General features: G+C 38.9%; 1 long non-coding RNA gene across 2 annotated transcripts in view; it reads left to right on the forward strand.

Moving 5' to 3' along the window:
* The window catches only part of LOC146545716 (uncharacterized), a 33,619-nt gene extending 13,694 nt beyond the window's left edge, over nucleotides 1–19,925 (forward strand). Inside the window, exons 2-3 of one of the 2 annotated variants that reach the window (XR_014880935.1) lie at nucleotides 713–867; nucleotides 11,047–19,925. This is a non-coding gene — a long non-coding RNA (uncharacterized LOC146545716). Of the gene's footprint in view, nucleotides 1–712 lie in introns of both variants that reach the window. The other variant, XR_014880936.1, reaches the window with a different exon arrangement.
* The last annotated feature ends 584 nt before the right edge of the window (nucleotides 19,926–20,509 follow it).

Here is a 20,509-nt window from a genome sequence, read left to right on the forward strand (position 1 = left end):
ATTAATTGTTCATAGGGTTCCCAACATGACACATAATCTAGTGTTGTTTCCTCCTGCATCATAGAACAGGGCACATATTGTCTGGCCTTCACTACCAAAATATTAATTGTTGAAGCCTAAGCCAGTCATCCAGACTTTCTTTATGATCAGAGTTGAAAGTCCAATACAGAGCAATCCAGCTTTCCTATAAAGAAAAGTGCTCTAGGATAAGATGAAACAACCTCTGAAGGTAACATCTTCAGTGCCCACATACTGGCTCTGTATTCAAGCTAGATTTAAGATGATTAAATATAATTGATACCTATCCACATTCTTATTCATTCTACTACCACATCACACAACTGAATATTATCATACAACAATATATATGGATGTACTACTTAAGCTGTTTTTTATGACAAGATTTTTAACACTTTTTCTGAAAGGTGAGTTTGTGTTTTATAAATTTAAGCAAAACCATCTGTTCACTATTATTTAATTAGTAATTAAATGATATTACTATTGGAATAATGCAGATGCACTTAATTTCATTTATAAAATCAGTATTATTCTCCAAGGACTAAAACTGTTTAAAGTGAAGCATTTTGTTGCATTTTTAACAGAAATGGAAGAGCATAATCCATAAAGTCAGAAAATTAGAAAGTAGAGGAAGATGCGTCTCTCTATTGTGTTACTGCTTTCTTTTTCAATACAACCATATGTTCATTTGCAGGACGGACTCATGCTGTGGAAGACTTCGAGTGCATGTATTCTTTTGTGATGTTATTACATGTATGGGTGATGCTAGTTACACCACTTTGTGATTCTGTACTGCATCTGCATTTTCAGCCCCATATGTCTATCAAAGCCTAATGCTAGATAAAGAAGGTAAGTGGCCAGTCCATAACTGAACCTCTCAGCTGAGCAAGGCTGTCAGCCTGCCTTGTGCCTCTAATCTGCTACTCTCACGGGGTTTGGAAGACACTGCTCCTACACAGAATCATGGAATCATTAAGGCTGGAAAAGGTTACTAAGGTGATCTAGCCCATCCATGAGCCATTGCCACCATGCCCGCTAAACCACACCCTTCAGTTTCACATCTACACATTTCTTGAAAACCTCCAGGGACACTGACTCCACCACTTCCTGACAGGAGATGACACCTCTTGGACAGCCTCTTCCAATGCATTACCTGTCTTTCTGAGGAGAAATTGTCCTCGTATCCAATCTGACCATCCCCTGGTGCTATGTGATGCCATTCCCTCTTGCTGTTAGCTGGGAAAAGAAGTGAACATCCACCGCACACAATCTTCTTTAAAGCAGTTGTAGAGAGCTACAGGGTCTCCTCTAACTCTCCTCTTCTTAGTCTGAACAATCCCAGCTCCCTCAGCCACTCCTCCTAAGATTTGTGCTCCAGACCTCTCACGGCTTTGCTGCCCTTCACTGGACATGCTCCAGGCCTCAATGTCTTTCTTGTAGTGAGGGGCTTAAAATGAACACAGTACTTGAGGGAATCATATGGGGATTCCAGACACTATCATGAGTATTTTGAGAAAAAATTTCCCTGTCTGCTTCCTCAGTTATTTAGTTCCCACTTCTGGAGGAGAAAGGCTTTCATTGACTACAGAGACTATTTCATAGACTATTTGGTTATTGTGAGTTCTCTCCTGTGTGTGTTCTGTTTTGTTGTAAGGAGCACACTTACCCAGAGGAAACTGTCAGTAGAATCTAGTCCTGAGTAAGCACAGATGTGTGCCTCAAGAAGATGGAAACTCAAATAATTAATGTTTAAAAGCAGCATCTTACTGCTGTGAAGTAATTCTTTTTCTAGCACAGCTTAATCCAGTGTTGGTCTTCAGAGTAATGTATGCAGTATGAACTGGAGAGCAAAAATGCCAAAAATATCAATAGTGTGACAGGCCAGTTTTAATGACTAAACATCTATTTTTATATAGGAGTATCAATGCACAAGCAGTCAGAGTGAAATCCAAAGGGATGCTGGGTGAGGATAAGCATTTCTAACTCACTCAGACTGGAAATGTATTTCTTAATACATGTTACCAACATTTTAAGCATCCATACTGGTCAAAGATGCAACCTCTTCAGAGTTAAGAACTAAGAAGTAGAGCTGTGTAGAAAGTGGAATGACTTCTGTATTGTTCACCTGAAGTAATTTGCAATTCTGCATATTAAGTGAAGGTAAAGAGTACACAAAGACAGTCACGTGGCCAAAGGAGCATTGCTCTGTTCACATGCGGCCTTTCACAGGTATGATTCAGTCAGTATGCCAACTACTAACACAACCTTTTGTGGCCTTCATGTAACACTGACTCTTCTTGTTCCATGATTGTTCTGTTCGGTCTCTGTTGCACTGGTACTTCATGCTTTACTCACATAGCAGACCTTCTTCCACTTTATTTCTGGAATATATGTTATTGAACTGTTCTAAGGGTCTGTCTATATACTTCTGGTATCATAAAACCTCTAACTTCTGAAATGAGGCAATAGAAATACAAGGTGGGTAGTAGTATTAAAGACAAAAGCTGTTCCTTAGCTGGCATACTTAGGTGTAGCTTTTGAGTTTTCATAATATTAGTGGAAATGCTTATGAACATTTTTCTGTCCATTTAATGAGGGCCAAAAGCTTCACTTGTCATAATTAGCACTTCATGAGTAGCACATTTACCTCAGTGTATCCTGTTGGACCATTCTGTTTAACAGCAGTTCTCAAGCTGGCCTAATTTGAAGATTAGCCCCTTGGGATGGGACACTTTGGTCTTAATTTTAGATACCCAGCAGTTCAATGTGCCAATTTGAACTAGTCACCCTAAGACACCTAGTAGAGAAATAGGCACCTCCAGAGGGTGATTCATCTGGCCTATTTTAGGATGAAATGAGTCACTACCTAGAGATACCTCTTTTTCTCTTTTTTATTACAAAGGGATCCTACAATGACTGGCTAAAGACCTAAATGTTAGACTTCTAAATGCTTCAAATAGGAATGTAAACCCTGACTTGGATATCATTGTGATTAGTGAAATATAGAAACTGAGAGAAAAGAGAAGTAATAAAGTAGATTTAATGGATAAACTCATTCTCTTCTTGGCCAACAAAGGAAACAACTTAAGTTTAAAAACACTTAGAGGTAAATTTGATCTCTTTTTAACAAGAACTCATTTCCAGTGGCTTTGATTTGTTAATGAGTTACCAAGCTCTGCTACAACAGAGCCATTAACAAGTCACTTTTTTATCAATTTGCACAAGGATGATTAGGCTTCTTTAAAAAAAAAAAAGAGAGAGTTACTTGTAGCTTACCTAAACATAGCCAGTCATAAATTTCTGCTCAAGGAATTAAAGTACTGATTTGACATTCTGCAAAACAAGGTGGAAGAAACTTCCAGATACGAGTACTGAAAATATTTCTGGTGAGCTGATGTTAGAGGGAATAGATGAGTTGCTGATACATGAAAAGATTTTACTAATGAAAGATGTTTTTGGATCCTTTGCTCTCTGCTGGATGTTTCCATCGCTTTACCTGCTTTAAATGGTAATAAAATGTTTATGCCATTGAGTTTCACAGTGCAAAGTTTTGCCATGGAGTGACAAAGGGATGATCATTTATTTCCAGCTTTCTTTTTCAGACAACCTGGCAAGATCATAGAACCATAGAATCCTTAGACTTGGAAGAGACCTCCAAAGGTCATCCAGTCCAACTGTCCTGCAGTGAACAGGGATATGCACAGATAGATCAGGTTGCCCATGGCAACCAGCCCCTCACCTTGAAAGTCTCCAGGGACAGGGCATCAACCACATCTCTGGGCAACACGTTCCAGTGCCTCACTACCCTCACTGTAAGAGGCTTCTTCCTTATATCTAATCTGAATCTAACCTCTTTTGGCTTGAAATCATTTCCTCTTATCCTATCATAACAGACCCTGATCAACAGCACACCTTAGGTCTTGAGTATCCAACTCCAGCCTGTAGAGTTTAGAATTTCTCCTTCCTAGGTTTATCAAATAACTGTCAAAATAACTGTCAGGATCAGATACTGAAGAATACATTGTGAATTGGTTCAGCTTTCTAAGTGAAAACTCACTGAAATCCATGGAAGAAGATCCTGCAACAGCAATTGGATGTGTATTACAGCATTTAACCTGAGCTCTATACCACTATTCTTTGAAGACAGTGCTCCAGTATTATGAACACTACCAAGATTTGCTTTTATTTACTTTATTTGGTAAACTGCTTCCAAACAATGTTTTACATACAAAGTGAATTACTTGAGTGTCTTTTAAGCCCCCCATTTCTCCAGTTGCAATAATCTAAAGAACTTCACGTTTCCCATAAATTCAAAGCCCCCTCAAAGACTGCTGAGAAAAGGCTAACGGTTAGCAGCCTACAGGTCATAGACTATCAGCTAATGATTCGTACACATTGTTGTAAGAAATTCTCCCCTATACTAACATGGTTTCCAAAGTTTATGTAAACACAGTGGGGATTTGTGCTTCTCCTGAATGATGTCAGCTTTCCCTGTCACCCCACAGTTCCATATAGCTAAGATGATTAAGAAAGAGAGCAAGCAGCAAAAATAATTTTGGTGTAGTGTTTTGTATGTGCTTTTACCACTCTTTCTTTCAATGCCTTTCAGTGTCTCATAGTACAACAATAAAGAACAAAAAAAAGAAGCAGAATATTTTTAATGTCATGTCATTTTCCTAGTCCACAGGACAGAGCTAAATTATCAAAAAAGTTAACATGCTGATTAATTTAATTTTGTTTATGCAGCATTTTAGAGTGAAAAAACCCTTTCAAGATTCAGATATTTTTAATCAAAGGCATGGATACCTGCAATGTACTGATGGTCCTCCAAGTTTGATATAATACAGAAAATGTATTATGATCTGGTTCAGTTCTGAATAGAAAAACCTTGGAAGGCCCTCAGGTAAATAATGTATTTTGCTATTCACACTTGGGGCACTACAGATTTTTAAAAATCTGTAGCTAAACTAAAATAAGTAACTGATTCCAGTTATAACCAGTTTCCTCTAGTATCAGAGTAATACCTAATGGTCATTATGGCCAAGCATAAATAATTTCACTATTTTCTCCCCTCACTTCATAGAGAAATGTTTACCATTGGGCAGGTTGATTACCTCTTATGCTTTTTGCACTTGAAGGGCCCTGTATCTTGGTAACAGAGCCTTACACCTGCACCACTGAATCTCAGCTCATAAGGAGTTACAAACATGCCAGTTTGACATGATCATTCAATAATCACACTTTTACACTCTCAGACTTTAAGAAAAGCAGAAATACAGCTTAGTCATGGAATAAAACCATGCCAGGAGATTACATTTCTAAAGAATATGCAAGTCTGAAGAATGGTCGTATCACACTGCCTCTGTGCCTCATCCCTGTCCTGGGGACTCCTGCTTATACATCTTCAGAATTCATCCAGGCTATCAAGAAACATCTCCTTTTATTTTTTTAACAGATTTCTTTCTTCCTTTTTTTTTTTTCCTAATAATCCCAGTATAATTTTGACAAAACATTTTAATATTGGACTAAAAGAATTTGTACTGTCGTTGTTGTTTTGAGATTCTTGCAGTGAGAATCCAGAAACGTTTATATTCCTGAAAGGGTTATGTGTTGTGTGACATAACCTGGGAAAAATAACCCAATGGAAATTTAAGAACTATTGGTCCACTACTCTCTTTTTTGACCAAAGATTCCTACAGATTTTAATAGATCTCTTCACAGAATTGTGAAATCTTCCTGGTGATCAGATTTTGTTAAATATATTTATCATTAAATTTTGAGAATATTTCAAGAGAGGAAGAAAAAAAAACATGGAAAAACGTAATCATCCACCTCACTGGGAGGAAGTGAACAGTCACTCCTGTGCATCTTTGTTGTGCATTTCAGGCACCCTACTACTATCAGTGAACATCCACAGGGTGTGCCTGATCAATCCCAAAGACAGCAGAAAAAGAAAGGAGGAGCAGTCTCCAAAGACAAACTACAGAGAAGATAGGCTCAACACACTGGATTCCTAAGGGATGTAGCCATCCTCTGGTGTGCCCTATGGCTTTTCTAAGTGCTTGCCTAGCTCACTGGTTCATTGACTGTGTCTGAAATGTACGGCACCTCCCGCCTGCACAAAGCACCATCAGTGCCAAACAGCAGACAGGTGGCCACCAATATATATTGCTTTATGCTGGGTGCAGTGGAAAGAAATCATTAAAAAACTCCTTAAAGCTCCCATGCTTTGTGTAGCTCAAGCTCCCTATTTTGTGCCTGCCTCCCTCTGAGAGGCTGCTGATGGCAATAGGTAGTTGAGGGGTGTGGAAGAGGACTGACATTTTCATAAGCAGCCTTTTAGCTCTGATTACTCTGGGGTGCTACTTCTGCTACAAAGCAAAAGCAAAGGCCTGGTTGCATCATTTAACTGATGGAGACTTTTGTGCTGTAGCTGTGGCAGCAGAGGACAGAAGCAGATATTTTTGTGTTAAAATTGATCCAGCTGCAGCAGCTGTGCAGTGACACACTGAGTTTGCATCCAGCTGCCCTACCTCTCCCTTCCTCATTCACGTACTCGCAGATTTGTTAGTGCTGTCACCTATATCTTATTTCCCCCTCACCCCCTCTTTAGATCCTTAGGCAGCTCAGCTGAGCTTCACCCTCCGTTGTGTCACCTGCTGCATGCTGATAGTGACAGGAGCAGATACCACTGCAGGCACTGACATCCCTCTGTGTTAGGCAGAATCAAGTAATCAGCACACACAGTGCTGAGCATGGCAGCCATCTAATTGTTTATCTTCCAATTTTTCCTGCCCTGGGGAGAAAACACTCCAAAGAGCAGCCCATCAGCTGAAGCCCTCCAGACCTGGAAGCATGCCATACGCATCTGACCTGACTGCTGGGCCAGGGGCTGAGACACAATGCTGAGAGGAGCGGGCTCTACAAGTCGGAGCTCTACATCTCTCTGTCCTTTGTTTGGTAGTTTGTGGTTATTCATTGGCATTGCCTTCCTAAAGTGCACTGCTGAAACTGGAATAGCTGATGTTATGACCAGCAACAACAGCAACACTCAGCATTTTGCATTTCTACAGTATTTTCCATCTATGGAGTTTAAATGTCTTCAAAGAATAGGTAATGTCAGTATCCTCACTGTGCAGGTCAAAACTGCAAAACAGACTGGATAATACTTTTTCATCTCACTTCTGCTCATTAAAGCTGTTTTAAGAGCAGGAAAGCCAGGAAGAGAAAGTGAGAGAGACGGAATGGAAGGAAGAAAGAGAAGAAGGAAGGAGAAGAAGGGGGAGGCTTAAAGAGGAGAAAAAAAGAAGGACGAAAAATGGATGAAAATGGGGAGACCTCATTGTGGCCTTCCAGTGCTTGAAGGGAGCATATAAACAGGAGGGAGAATGACTGTTTACATGGATGGATAGTGATAGGAAAAGGGGGAATGGTTTTAAACTGAGACAGTGGAGGTTTAGGTTAGATATTAGGAGGAAGGTTTTCACTCAGAGGGTGGTGACACACTGGAACAGGTTGCCCTAGGAGGTTGTGGATGCCCCATCCCTGGAGGCATTGAAGGCCAGGCTTGATGTGGCTCTGGGCAGCCTGGTCTAGTGGTTGGCGGCCCTGCACATAGCAAAGGGGTTGAAACTAGATGATCATTGTTATCCTTTTCAACCCAGGCCATTCTGTGATTCTATGATTCTTTGATTCTATTATTATATGATCCTATGCAGCTCAGGGCCTCAGTCCAAAGCAAAAGTAATGTCATAGTACTGTGCCCAGTAAATCAAGTTTTAAATGGAAGTAATACAATTCACACAGATCCACAGATTGATGGTAAGGGATTGCTGTCAAGCTAATCTGACCCATACTTTTTCATGAAGTTAGAACTTGGGCTGGTAATTATATTAGCATTGGCTTCTACGAGGCATATGACTTGATAGTGTATAACCTTGTAATTAAAAATGAAAACAGCAGAAAATCAACACAATGGGTGTTAAGTAAAGCAACTGTGATCTAATTGATTATTCAAAACATGTAAGTGAGAAGTCATCACTAAGAAAGTGTCACTACAAGGTCTTGAATGGTTCTCTTCTTGGGCTTTGCTGTACTTTTTATCAGTAGAGCAATACTGTCACAGTTCCAAAATAGACATTAGAACCTTTGTGGTCACTTGTAGGTGATCTGAATATTAGAGGGGCAGCTAATAACAAAAGAAAAGGATAAATGAGATTGAGTTATGTCAGCTCTCTGGTAATTTGGATCCAAGTGAAAGCATTCTGTTTTTAATTTATATGATTGCAATGGCATACAATTACAAAGACAGTAGATTGCCCCCAGCAGATCGTACAAGAAATGTTTGGAGATGGACTACTCTGTGGTCTACAGAGAAAAGGTACTCAGGTAAGAACAGTTTAAGGCTCAGTAGTGGTTCACAGAAAATCTACAGATGATTTGCAATGATTTCAAAAATGCATGTAAGAATTCATACACACACAATCCCCCTCCACTTCCCCCCCCCCAAAAAAAAGAAGCAAAAAAATCAACAAAATGAGGAAAACGTGGAAAACACATTCAAAGTTTAGTTTAAATTTCTTTCTTTTTTTTTTTTTTTTGTAAGTAACAGCTCATAGAAATGCTAAAGATCTCTTATTTTCTTTGTGAATCAATAGATTGAAAGTGATTAGACACAGTAGTTAATATTTCCTTGGTTCTTACATCTCTGTTGTGAACTCAGAACGACTGCTCAGAGAAATTAAAAAGACTCAGTATAATAATGTAAGCCTTATCAGAAAAACTGAAGGACTTTCTTTTGTTTAACTACTAGAAGGAAGATCAGTCGCGATTTGTTTTTTGTAAATTGCCAACGCTATTTTTTATTAACCAGGACTGTCAAAATAACAAGTCTTATGGGGAGCAGATGAGGCAGCTGGGATTGTTCAATCTAGAGAAGAGGAGGCTCGGGGAGACCTCATTGCTTTCTATAACTGCCTGAAGGAGGGTAGTGGCGAGGTGGGGGTCAGCCTCTTCTCCCAAGTAACTAGCAATAGGACAAGAGGGAATGGCCTCAAGTTGCTCCAATGGAGGTTCAGGTTGGATGTTGGGAAGAATTTTTCCTCAGAAGAAATTGTTTGGTATTGGAATAGGCTGTCCAGAAGACGCTGTCCTTGTAGGTATTCAGGAAAAGGGCAGATGTAGTACTTGGGGACATGGTTTAGTGGGCATTATTAGTGGTAGATGAATGGTTGGACTAGATAAATTTAGAGGTCTTTTCCAGTCTTAATGATTCTATGATGAAATGGCATAGGACTAGCCACACATGGAACACTTTACCAAGGGCGATGGGTAATCTTCCTAGCTATGGTGATTTTTCAGTCAGTATATGATTGTTTTCTAAAACACATGCTTTCTCATTCCATTTTGACTGTTAGGTTAGAAATAGGAGTTAGTATGATGGAAATCCTAAGAACTGAATATTGAGGGAATACTCTGTGCAATATTTTAAAACCATGAAAGCTGTCTATGCCTCTGTTAAATGAGTGGCTTCTCAGCCTTAGTAAACACAATGAACATGGGTGAGCCCAAGAGGCTGATCAAGCCCATGATGGAACAGGTAGAGCTGGGACCTCTATACCCCGAAGTGCAATGTCTTATCCGTGATTCACTGTATCTTAGCTTTACTGTTACTGCCAATGTTTTCTTACCTAAGGATTGAAAGCAACTCCATTTCAAATATTATTTCCAGCTGCTGCAAAGGGAACTCAGCTGGGTACTGAAGAAACAAAGGCAACTCCCATTTCTACCATATATCTTCTTTTCTAATAAATATGTCTCCTTATTGCACCTAGAATTTCAAACACCTGTCTCTCTGAGCCTTCTTAAGATTCTACTAAACTATGTATAAAAATAATAACCTCATAAAGAAAACACAAGATGATGAAGTAGAAGAGAGTGTGGTAAAGAATTACAAATATGTATGTTATAAAAAGTTAAACTAATCCCTTGAGCAGGAGAGGACTTGATTTTTCAAAAGTATATCTAACTGCACTAAAGAATATGCAGTTTTAAATCACTTCATGGCAGTCACTTTGCCAACAGACAATAAAGCTGCAGTTTAAAACTGCATTCATCTTCTGCAAAATACAGCAGAGAGCTTTCAGTGTATTTTAAACACCATTTTTTCATGTATTACCAACTATATTTAAATGTGGCAGGAGAAAAGGGTGGGGAAAAGTGCCATTAAAACTTCCAGTTATCAAGATGTGGCCAATAAATCTTCCTCTCTCCCCACTTCGCCATCACACTTTGTCTTCCCCTGGTCTCTAAGGGTGCACCTGCAAATCTGCTCATCATTCTCTTGTTTCTTGAGCTATAGTAATGCACTGAGATGTATTCCAGACTCACTTTTGCCCAACCTAGCCATATCCCAACCCAGACAGAGAAGATGCGTGTCTGTCTGTAAAATAGGTATACCTCAGTTCAGTCCATTCACATCTAATCTTTTCAGATGCTGAAGATGCTGAAGAAAAGGCTTATCTTCTTTTTGTGTATAAACACAATGCTCCCTGTATCTCACAACCTGTGTCCTATCAGAAACTTCAAAATCCTGGAATCATCTGAGTGTTATAGCAGGGAGGTGTTTAAAAAGGAGGAATATGCAGGATGGGAAAAAATACCCTTCACTACGTAGCATTGAAGTTAAGGGGCATACATGTGCTTTGCAGTGGTGTCCTGCATTTTACTGAGGTATAGAACTGTCACAGAAGGAAATGAGAAATTTAATGATTAAGAAGTTTATCTATCTGTCTATTTTCTATATTTGTCATTATCATAGCTGCTGCTAAGTGCCTTACAGACTAGAATGTATTTGTCATCAGAATAGCTTGGTGAATTATGAAGTCCTCCTACCACTTATTTTTTTTTTCCACAGTCAAATTTGATCTCTCATATAGTTAAAAAAATAGAGTAACTCATTTGACCTTTCAATAATTAAGTTTTTGGTACTTTCTCCATGTTCCTCCCTTTACTTTCCATCATTTTCAGCAGCCCCTTGATCTGAAGCACAAAGAAGAGGCCATCTTGCCTGGGGCAAGATAATTGCTGCTTCACTGAACTGAACATTAGGATCATGTAAAAATACAACCAAGGTGATTCATCGCAGCTCAAGATGCCTGCTCTCCTTAAGCCTCTTGGAGGTGGTGTATAGGCAAGGAAGCATTACTCAGTCCTTAATGTTAAGCCTTTCCAACGTGTGATTTTCAATCTTGCTGAAAAAGAAGTAAGAAAAACAAAACCAGTTTTTACCTAATGTAATTATTATCTGAGGATATTCATGCCTATTCTCCTCTCTGCATCACTGTTTTCCTCCCAATGTACACACTGAGCACATGTAAATAACAGATGGAAAACTACCAAACCAAAGAAAAACTCTTATGAGTTCTCACAATTTCTTCATTATATTAGATGACAGTTGCATAGTGAAATATCTCACTAAGAGTGGGCAAAAGGCATGAACACCTGTTCAATATTTGATATCATGTTGTTGGACTCCACCACATCCAAATTCCTAAGTGGTCACATTTTTCACCATATGAATGTGCAGACATTTCCCTACAGCAGCATTTGTGTATAAGTCTCACCCAGCAGCCACAGATATATGCTAAGTCAGTAGTTTCTTTTGTAAATGCATTCAACAATGGTGATGATGTTTCCTCCGTGTGCGTAATAACTTAGGCAAGTAGTGACAATGTGGAGTCTTACAGACTGACAAAATAAAGATGAAAATACAAATTGTCTTATTTTGATTCTCAAATCTCATTCTCTGGCATCATATATGGTAAGAACTCTGTGAACAGCTATCCTAAACTGTAGTTTAGTGGGTGTCAGTAGATTACTGATAGAATTGTAAAGGTGGCATATTTCTGCTTTTCAGCTCACTGAGGTTCTGTTCTTCATCCCTTTCCACACCTGAATAAAGCTGTGAAATCAAACTAAAGCTGTGAAATTTTGCTTAGTTTCCAATCAGAACAGCAAATCCCTGCCTTTTGCTTGAAATCCTAAGCTATACTGACCCAGAAGGTCAGTACTAAAACCCAGAAGGTTTGAGAACTAGAACAGTATCTTGAGCATGCAGAATAGCCATGGAGGAAAATGAATGGTTTCTGATAAGGATTTTCATTAAAAATCATGCCTCTAGTTCTGTCATGGGCTAAAAAACTGCTGAAAAGGCTTGATCACACAGCAGTATGGACAAGTATCCACATTTTATACATGCAATGTTTGCCAGGAAAATCAAAAGTCTCTTATGTAAAGCACATGCATACAGAGTTTTCCTGGAGTCTTATAAAGATGACCTATGTTATTCTCAATGGTTCGGAACATTGTGGAGAATATCTAAGAGGCCCTTGCTTGGATATTAATAATTCAGTATCAAAAGACTAGAGACTAAAAAATCCTTTTTCTTTTTTTACTGGATAAATTGGTCACTGTAAGAAAATACTGCTTTTCCGTGGAATAGCCTTTCGGCAAGACTCCAAATGACCTAATAACTTGGTAGATTTTTTTCTTTAGTATTTATATAGCTTTATCATACTGTATGGATAGCTGATTGATCTCTACTATCTCTATGAGTTGGAAAAATAGTGTTTGTTCAGGTATATACATAGAGATACAAGATACAGCTGCCAAAAAAGAGAGCCAAAAAAAAGTACTTCACTGTCACAGGCCCTGGTACTGCACTATCAATAATATCAATGCATGGGAGTGCCATAGGCCTAGATTTACTCCAGAGAGTTGAGGGAGAACTGCAGACATCAGATGAGATAACCAAAGCATTCATAAGGCATCTGTCAGATCATAGAATCATAGAATGGCCCGAGTTGAAAAGCACCACAATGATCATCTAGTTTCAACCCCCCTGCTATGTGCAGGATCACCAACCACTAGACCAGGCTGCCCTGGTCAGAGGAAATAGCGCCTAGGATGTCAAGGAAAAAGGTGTACCAAAACCACATAAACATCTAGGATTACAAATTCTACTTAAGATGGTAGGAATATAAGTTTTCTTTTTCTAAGATGATGTAGCGCTTCTTTCATTCAACACTGTTGAAAAGCTTCAGGTGCTGGCAAGTGCATTTAGTTCATCTCCCAGCATAAATGTCCCTGTTAGTTTGCTAAGGGTTGGAGAGCAATACGTAATTAGGTGGTCAGAGGAACCACCTTGCCACAGTGAGCTTCCAACTCTTATTCAGATTCTTTGTTTCATACACTAAGTACTTCATTAGAGTAAGGAGCACATCCATCTGAAAGGCATTTTTGCATGCAGGAGGAAAGAGAAATGCAAGCACCTGTCCTGTAGAGCTGTAGAACTACAGTGCTGAATAAAAACATGGAAATCTTCATCCTAATGATGCTCTTAAGGTCATGGAAGACTAGATCAAAGACAGGAACTTAAGCCATGTCTCCAGTGAGGACTATCACTCTAATGATGACCATATATTACATTTCTTTGTCTTAATCCTGCATGCTTCTATACACACATTTGGCTCTATGTACCATTTACCTATGTCATCTTACTCACAGTTCATTTTAGTCTTATTGAATTCACAATTTTGGAATACATTTAGGAACAAGGCTATTAATACGGGTAAGTATTAATAGGATTGGGCTGATAACTGTCCAAGTAACCAGCCCAACTAATATTCTAAACTGGACAGATGGATAAGATACGCTTTTGGCAGCCTATCTCATTTCTCTCTCAAACAGGTCACAATTGCTTATAAAACAGGGCTTTACTGCAACATTCACTTGTGTTATTTATTTTTCCTATGCTTAGAGTTTAGAACTCATTTGCTCTGTTTCCTATTGGTATTTTCTTCCTTCTACTTATCCCGTTTATATAAATATGTATATTCCTTTATATAAATAAATACAAATGTTCTCTCCCAAAAACTTATGCTTTCCCATGAACATAAACATGCTCTTTTTCTTGTTTTATACTATATAGATAAAAAATAGCTGATCTAATTGCATTCTGTCATGGGGACATCAGTGTTAATATTACACTATATTGTGACCAAAGAGACATGACTACAGTTGAAATCAGAATATGTAATATTTATCCCATACATATATTACAAATCTGGAGAGATCCAGAAATGCAGAGGTCAGAGACAGATTTATTCTTCTTTCAAAATCTTTTCATTTAATAAGGAGTAAAATGATAGAAGGGAGGATTTTCTTATGCTTTTTATTGATTATGATTCCCTGGTTCTCATCATGGATCTGGGACAATCCCTCATAAAGCAGGGAAACCTCTCTATTACTTCATGTTACACTACTGAGGAACTGGTCCAGTAGCCAAACATTATAGCTTCAAACATTCTCTCCAAAGCTACATCCAAACATGTTGCTACTTCAAAATACGATAGTTAATCAATTTTCTGCACATAAAAGGTGTTCTTCTTTCTTTCTATGCCTGAAAGAGTGGAGATGCCAACTGCACCCTGAACTTTTTCACTACAGAGGAAGACACAAATCAGAGGAAAGGGCTAACAGCTCAGGAAATCCAACTGTTGCTTTGTACTGATGGAAAATTAGGAAATATTTGAACCTCATCTTTTCTCCATTGGCTCACCTGAATAAATCCTATAGATTTACAAGAAGTTATCAGGACTTTGTTGAACCACCCAGCTTTAAGTCATTACACTTTTTGCAGAGCCTACAAACAGGAGTGGAGTCAACTCTTTGAAAGGGTAGATAATAGCAGGGCAAGGGGAAATGTCTTCAAGTTGAAGGAGGGAAGATTTAGGTTGGACGTCAGGTGGAAGTTCTTTACCAATAGGCTGGTGAGGTGGTGGAACAGGCTGCCCAGAGAGGTTGTGGATGCCCCATCCATGGGCATGTTGGATGGGGCCATGGGCACCCTGGTCTAGTATTAATTGTGGAGGTTGGAGGCCTTACCTGTGGCGGGGGGGGGGGGTTGGAGATTCATGATCCTTCAGGTCTCTTCCAACTAGGGCCATTCTGTGATTCTGTGTGACTCAGATAGCTCTGCTGGTTTTCTACAAAAAAGAATGGTTTTATCATTCTGATATTGATAGTATTCCAAGAACGGATGGAGATTCCACTCCTGATTTGTTCCCAGATGATCAGCACGAGAACAACTTGATTTTAAAAACGTTTTACTAGAGCCCATTTGAGTACAGAATTGTGAGCCAGATATCTTTATTATTGCCCTCAATCTCAACTAAATCTATAAAAGGCCTCCCATTAATCTCACTGGGAAATGGATCAGGTCTCATACACCTCCCTGTGCCCTTGAAAAAACTAAAGAATTTCAAGGTGGTTTTTTCCCACTTAGGAGTTTGTAGCAATTCAAGACCCTTCAAGATTTGCTACAATCAAAATGCTTTTCTGCAGACCTAATGTATTGATGAAAACATCCATGCAAGCAACTTTATTTCATACCAGTAATGTGGAATGCTAGCTTTCAAAAAATGACCTGGCAATCTTCCCACCACATACATCTGGTTCTACATTAAAGTAAATGAAACTGACCCATGGAAACAGTTGTAATTTTAAGTGTTTTCTGTTTGAGAACATTATTTTCCATTCAGTTCCTCATCCCCTCCATACTTTGAGATACCAGCTGGCTTAGTTTCTTTCCTCTCTTATTAAAGTAAAGTAAGCATACTTATACATTCAAAATACCTATGTATAATTTTAAAGATCCATTTTCTCCTTTGTGTGAGAATTCATTTAAATTGCTGCTAAAGTATAATTTGTTTTGCTCATGTAGCAAAATAACACTTCTGTAATAGGTGCCAACAAAAGTTTTGTTTGCTCCAAGTGACCATTTGGTAGATAAAAAAGGACTTTTCTTTGCAGCTTGCATCAAATTGGAAGAAACTATGAGCTCAGTGAGGTACAAACAGCACAGAAAATACCAACAGCAACTTTAGTGAGATTAACTCACACACTTGTTTCTCTTCAGAAACCTATGAGTACAGATGTGTACTGGTGACCCTGTTTCCTTCATAGTGGTGACCTCAAAAAACCAACAGGTTGCTGTGAGAAAACTTGCACTGGATTATTCTACCTCATCTGGGAAGAAATGTCTGTTCTCAAGGCTCTCTCTATTACATGACCAAATCGTGATTAGTGGAGGGTTATTAGAGTTAGGGTAGTATGGTTAGGTTTTGGTTGGACTTGATGATCTTTAAGGTCTTTTCCAACCTGAGCAATTCTATGATTCCATGATTCTATGAAATAATAGCACAGCAGTACTGATAAGTGAATAGCCACTTTTTCTATTTTCAGGCAATTCTGAACTTGTTTTACTTAAGTTAATCTGTAAGGTGATTTGTGGTAGAGTATTAAGCTACCTAAAAGCAAAAGACAAAATAATTGTAGCAATGAATTATGTATGTCTTCAATTTTTTTCTTTATTTGCATAGCTTAAATATTTTAAAAGGATAATCTAATTTTTGAAATTAAATTTTATTTAAAAATATTTAAAGCAGGACATTTGAAATAGTTTTTATTCAGTTTTCTTAAGATTTTGGAAACAATCCAGAAAAAAAGTTGATAACATGTTTGTCAATCAAAATATTGAATAAACAATGAGATTACTGTAAAAATGTTGATCCTATTATACTATTCACAGAGCCATCAAGAAGTATTAAGTTGGAGGACTGTATCTTCATCTGAACTATTGTGCAAGTGTCCCCTGCGACTGCACGGTTTGCACCATGTCTGGTATCTTTTTCAGTATCTCATTTGCTCAGCATCCCTGGAGTCACTGGAGTCACTAAAAGAATTGCCAACATCAGAACAGACCAGATCCCCAGTGCATGCTGCCTTTATACATCTGGGATCTTCTTATTTCTTTGAATAAATGAATGAAAAGAGGAAGGAATCAGTGTTGAGTGATCTTCCAGCTTTGCATGATTCACTGAGAACTATATATTCTCACTGCAAATGGCTCAAAGTCTGTATACTGGGAATTGTGCTATTTCAAGCTTTGTAGTGTTCAACAAAGAAAAGTAGCTTTATGGCTCAGCTTATTTGGTAATCCTTTCTTAATTATGGGAATACATATGAATCTAAAATGAAAGGCTATGCTCAAAAGAAAATAAAAAAAAGAAACCTTTCCATGTATACGTTCCTCTTCAGCCACAGAAACAACAAAAGAGGAATATGAAATCTCACCCAATCTTATAAGAGCAAAAAATAGGTACTTAATTCAAAGCCGGTCACCATAGTCTTCCTTTATAATAAATGGAAAGACACAGAAGGATTCATTTCAGATGACTTGTTCTGATGCCTACATTAGAACGAGATGAATAGCCTTATGCAAGTGCCTATCTTTTGCCATTGATTTAAAAGGGATCCCAGTGTGACTTAGATGCCTAAGGTAAGTGAGATTAATCTTACCCTGAACCTAAAGGGACAATATGGTTTGACTTCTCTAAATGTACACAGACTTCAACAAAACTAAGGAAATTTCCATTCCAGATCAATAGTGTCCTATATTTCCTATTTTATTTTATAAATGTTTGTTTAAGATATTTCTTGGTAGCTATTATAGATGAGAAAATGAAAGAACACGACCTTCCCCTCTCCAACTTTGTCCTCAGTGGGATGCTTTTGAGTACCTGCATTAACATTTTGCTTGCCTGACTAAGCCAATTACCAGTATGCAGAAAAGCAGTGCTGAACTTCAAGGGGGGCAAGATTGTCCAAAAAGAATATCTTCCAGCTTCTGTAGAAGGAGAAATGATGACTTTATTAATGCACTACTGCTGTCAGAATAGGAAGCTGGGGTGAATGAATGAATGCCACTTTTGAGCGGCTGTGCATGTATCCTGACCTGGTAAGTGTCTCACAATGGGTGCAATTATCTTTGCCGCGATGCCATATCATTAGTTGTCATCCTAATTGTCACACCAGTCACTTGACAAAGATTTATTTGATGTGTAGTACTACAAGCCAAGCCTTGGGATATACTCACGAATTAGACATCTCCGCGTTCTGAAAGAATTGCACCTTTCCAGAGATGAGGACAACAGGATCTCTACAGCAGTGCTTAATTAGTTAGATTTACAGTGTACTGCTGCTTCTAGTAGTTGGTGTGCAGTAGCTAAATGTGTTTCTGAGTGGGAATGGCAAACAAAGACTCAGTCCCTGAGCTGTATTTTCTCAGAGACAGTGGGAGAAGGGACACAATGCACTCATACAACCAGAAAACCTGCAATAAATGCGTATTGATAATTACGCTGCGCACAAATTGACATCTCTTATAGTCTCGATGTTTGTCCTAGTGAAATTTAAATGCTATGGTGTTGATGTAATCAAGCCTCCCCCCCTTGCTCCATTGTCTCCAGGCAGTTGGGATCAGCAGTAAGGATGCAGAGCGCACGAAGCATGGTTGGCCATGGCAAGACCCAGCTGCTGAGTTAAGGATGATATCTTTTCAGTAGCTGCATCTGGCTCTTTGGCAGGCTCCACAGGCCAATCTGCTGGCAGGCCTGGGTTTGCCTCTGGGTCTGTCATCTGTCATGCTGTTCTGCTGCTGATGGGCTGTCTCTGCTGCCTGGCTCTCCCAGGCTGCATTTGCCTTTCAGCTGCATGTGCTGCTGCTCAGCACTGAAAGACAAGGGGATGGCAAAGATGTATGGTTCAGAGTGCAAGACCAGGACAGCATGCTCAGCATCAGAAATATGTTTGGCACATGCACATTTATGCACGATTTAAAAAACAGCCCTGCAGATCTGGAACCGACTTGAAGACTACTTGCTATGCTTTGCTGCTAATTGGTAAGGCAGCGCTCCGGTGACTGATGCACCTTTGTTTTTAATTATGACACCTTCATTTCAGCATATAGCTGATGATGACATACACAATCATTGATTAGCAAAGCAGAAGCCTTAATGAGCATGGGGTAGCTTAGTGGGCTGCCTGTAAAATAAATAGAGAATGTAATAGAGATTTCTCCCTTCCTTACTGCATAGCGCATAATAACTTGAAGAAAACAGTTAAAATAAAATATTAACAGGCTCACAGAACTGCAAAACCAGCTTGCTGTTAACATGTCCAGTAGTGAGAGAAAATTACAGGTTTCATTGTGTATGCTGCACCATCTGCCTACACAGAGAGCCTAAGCTGTAGGCTCTCCCAAGGGAAATTGCTGTGGATAAGTTATTCAATTAGAACAGCATTATTGGCCAGCTACCTTGGAGAATTGGGTTGATGATGTTGTGATTATCCTGCTCTACATTCCTTCATGTCTCAGACAGGCTGCATTGCTTTGCAACTTCCTTAAGTGTTCACTCAGTGTACAGTAGGTGAGCTATTGAAATAGGGAATATCAGGGATGTCTGAAAGGAAATCAATTTTGAATGAACTTTCTCTGCTTAGCAACAGCCTACGTATTCTGAGTCATATTGTATTTTTGCAGACTTCAGTGTACTAAGTGACAGAACCAGCAGTGGGAGGAAAGAGAATCTCACTGTATGCATTTAACCCTGCAGTTGGGCACCAGGACTCTTGTGGCAGGTTACAAAATAGGACAATTCTCCTTCAGGTGTGACATTCCTATTACAGGTACAGAAACTTTAAAAGACTGCAGCGAGACTTGTTTGGAGAAACTCCTTTGACTCCTTATCACCAATGCTAAAGGCAAGTTTCTCTTCTTTGAAACTATTTTCTTTCAAAATAGAACAAATCAGGGTCTGATCCCAATCTTGCAAACTCACATTTTTGCTGGCCTCCTGTTGAAGATAATGACATCTGAGAAGTACTGCAATATTCTCAAAATAGTGTTCTCAACCTCACTTTTCTGCCTGTACTGGAACCTAGAGAAACACACGTGGTTTGTTTGTTTGTTTTTAATTAATTACTAATGTTTTTTAATAAGAAGAAATGCCGTGCCTTAAAAGAAATTAAATTTTTAAAACTAAAATCAGAATCGCCCTATCACTTTTTATAATCTAGTGCTGCTCTACTTGTCCCTGGTCTACTTCACTACTATTAATGATGGGATTTTAAGACTGCAGAGACTTGCTGTGCCATTTCTTTTGACATCCTGCATCACACAGAGTGTAGAATTTTTAGTCTCACCAAATGAATTTGTATCCCTTTAAAGTAAGCAGCAAAGGCTTATTGCTTTCCCAGTGAAGCCCAAACATTGCCATTTTTTTCAGCTGTTCCTACACTCAACATTATAGTCATATTTCTTTTGTGGCTAATCTAGCCTGGAAAGCCTAACAAGGATCCTTATGAGAGCTCCTTGGAGAGGCACATTTTTTCAATGTGCTTTAATCAGAGCTGAGCTCTCCCTTAAAGATGACTTATGTGAGTTCTGAGTTCACACCACTATCAGTAATATTTTCCTCCTTATTCAAAGATGAATGTCTTGTTAAACGAAGATGTGCATAATCCACAAGGTCCACAGGAGGAAGGCATTGCGAGGTGACAAATGAGGTCAATGGCTTTGCAGCCAAAG

The sequence above is a fragment of the Meleagris gallopavo genome, chromosome 1, assembly GCF_905368555.1.
Source record: "Meleagris gallopavo chromosome 1, MGAL_WU_HG_1.1, whole genome shotgun sequence".
Taxonomy (NCBI): Eukaryota; Metazoa; Chordata; class Aves; order Galliformes; family Phasianidae; genus Meleagris; species Meleagris gallopavo.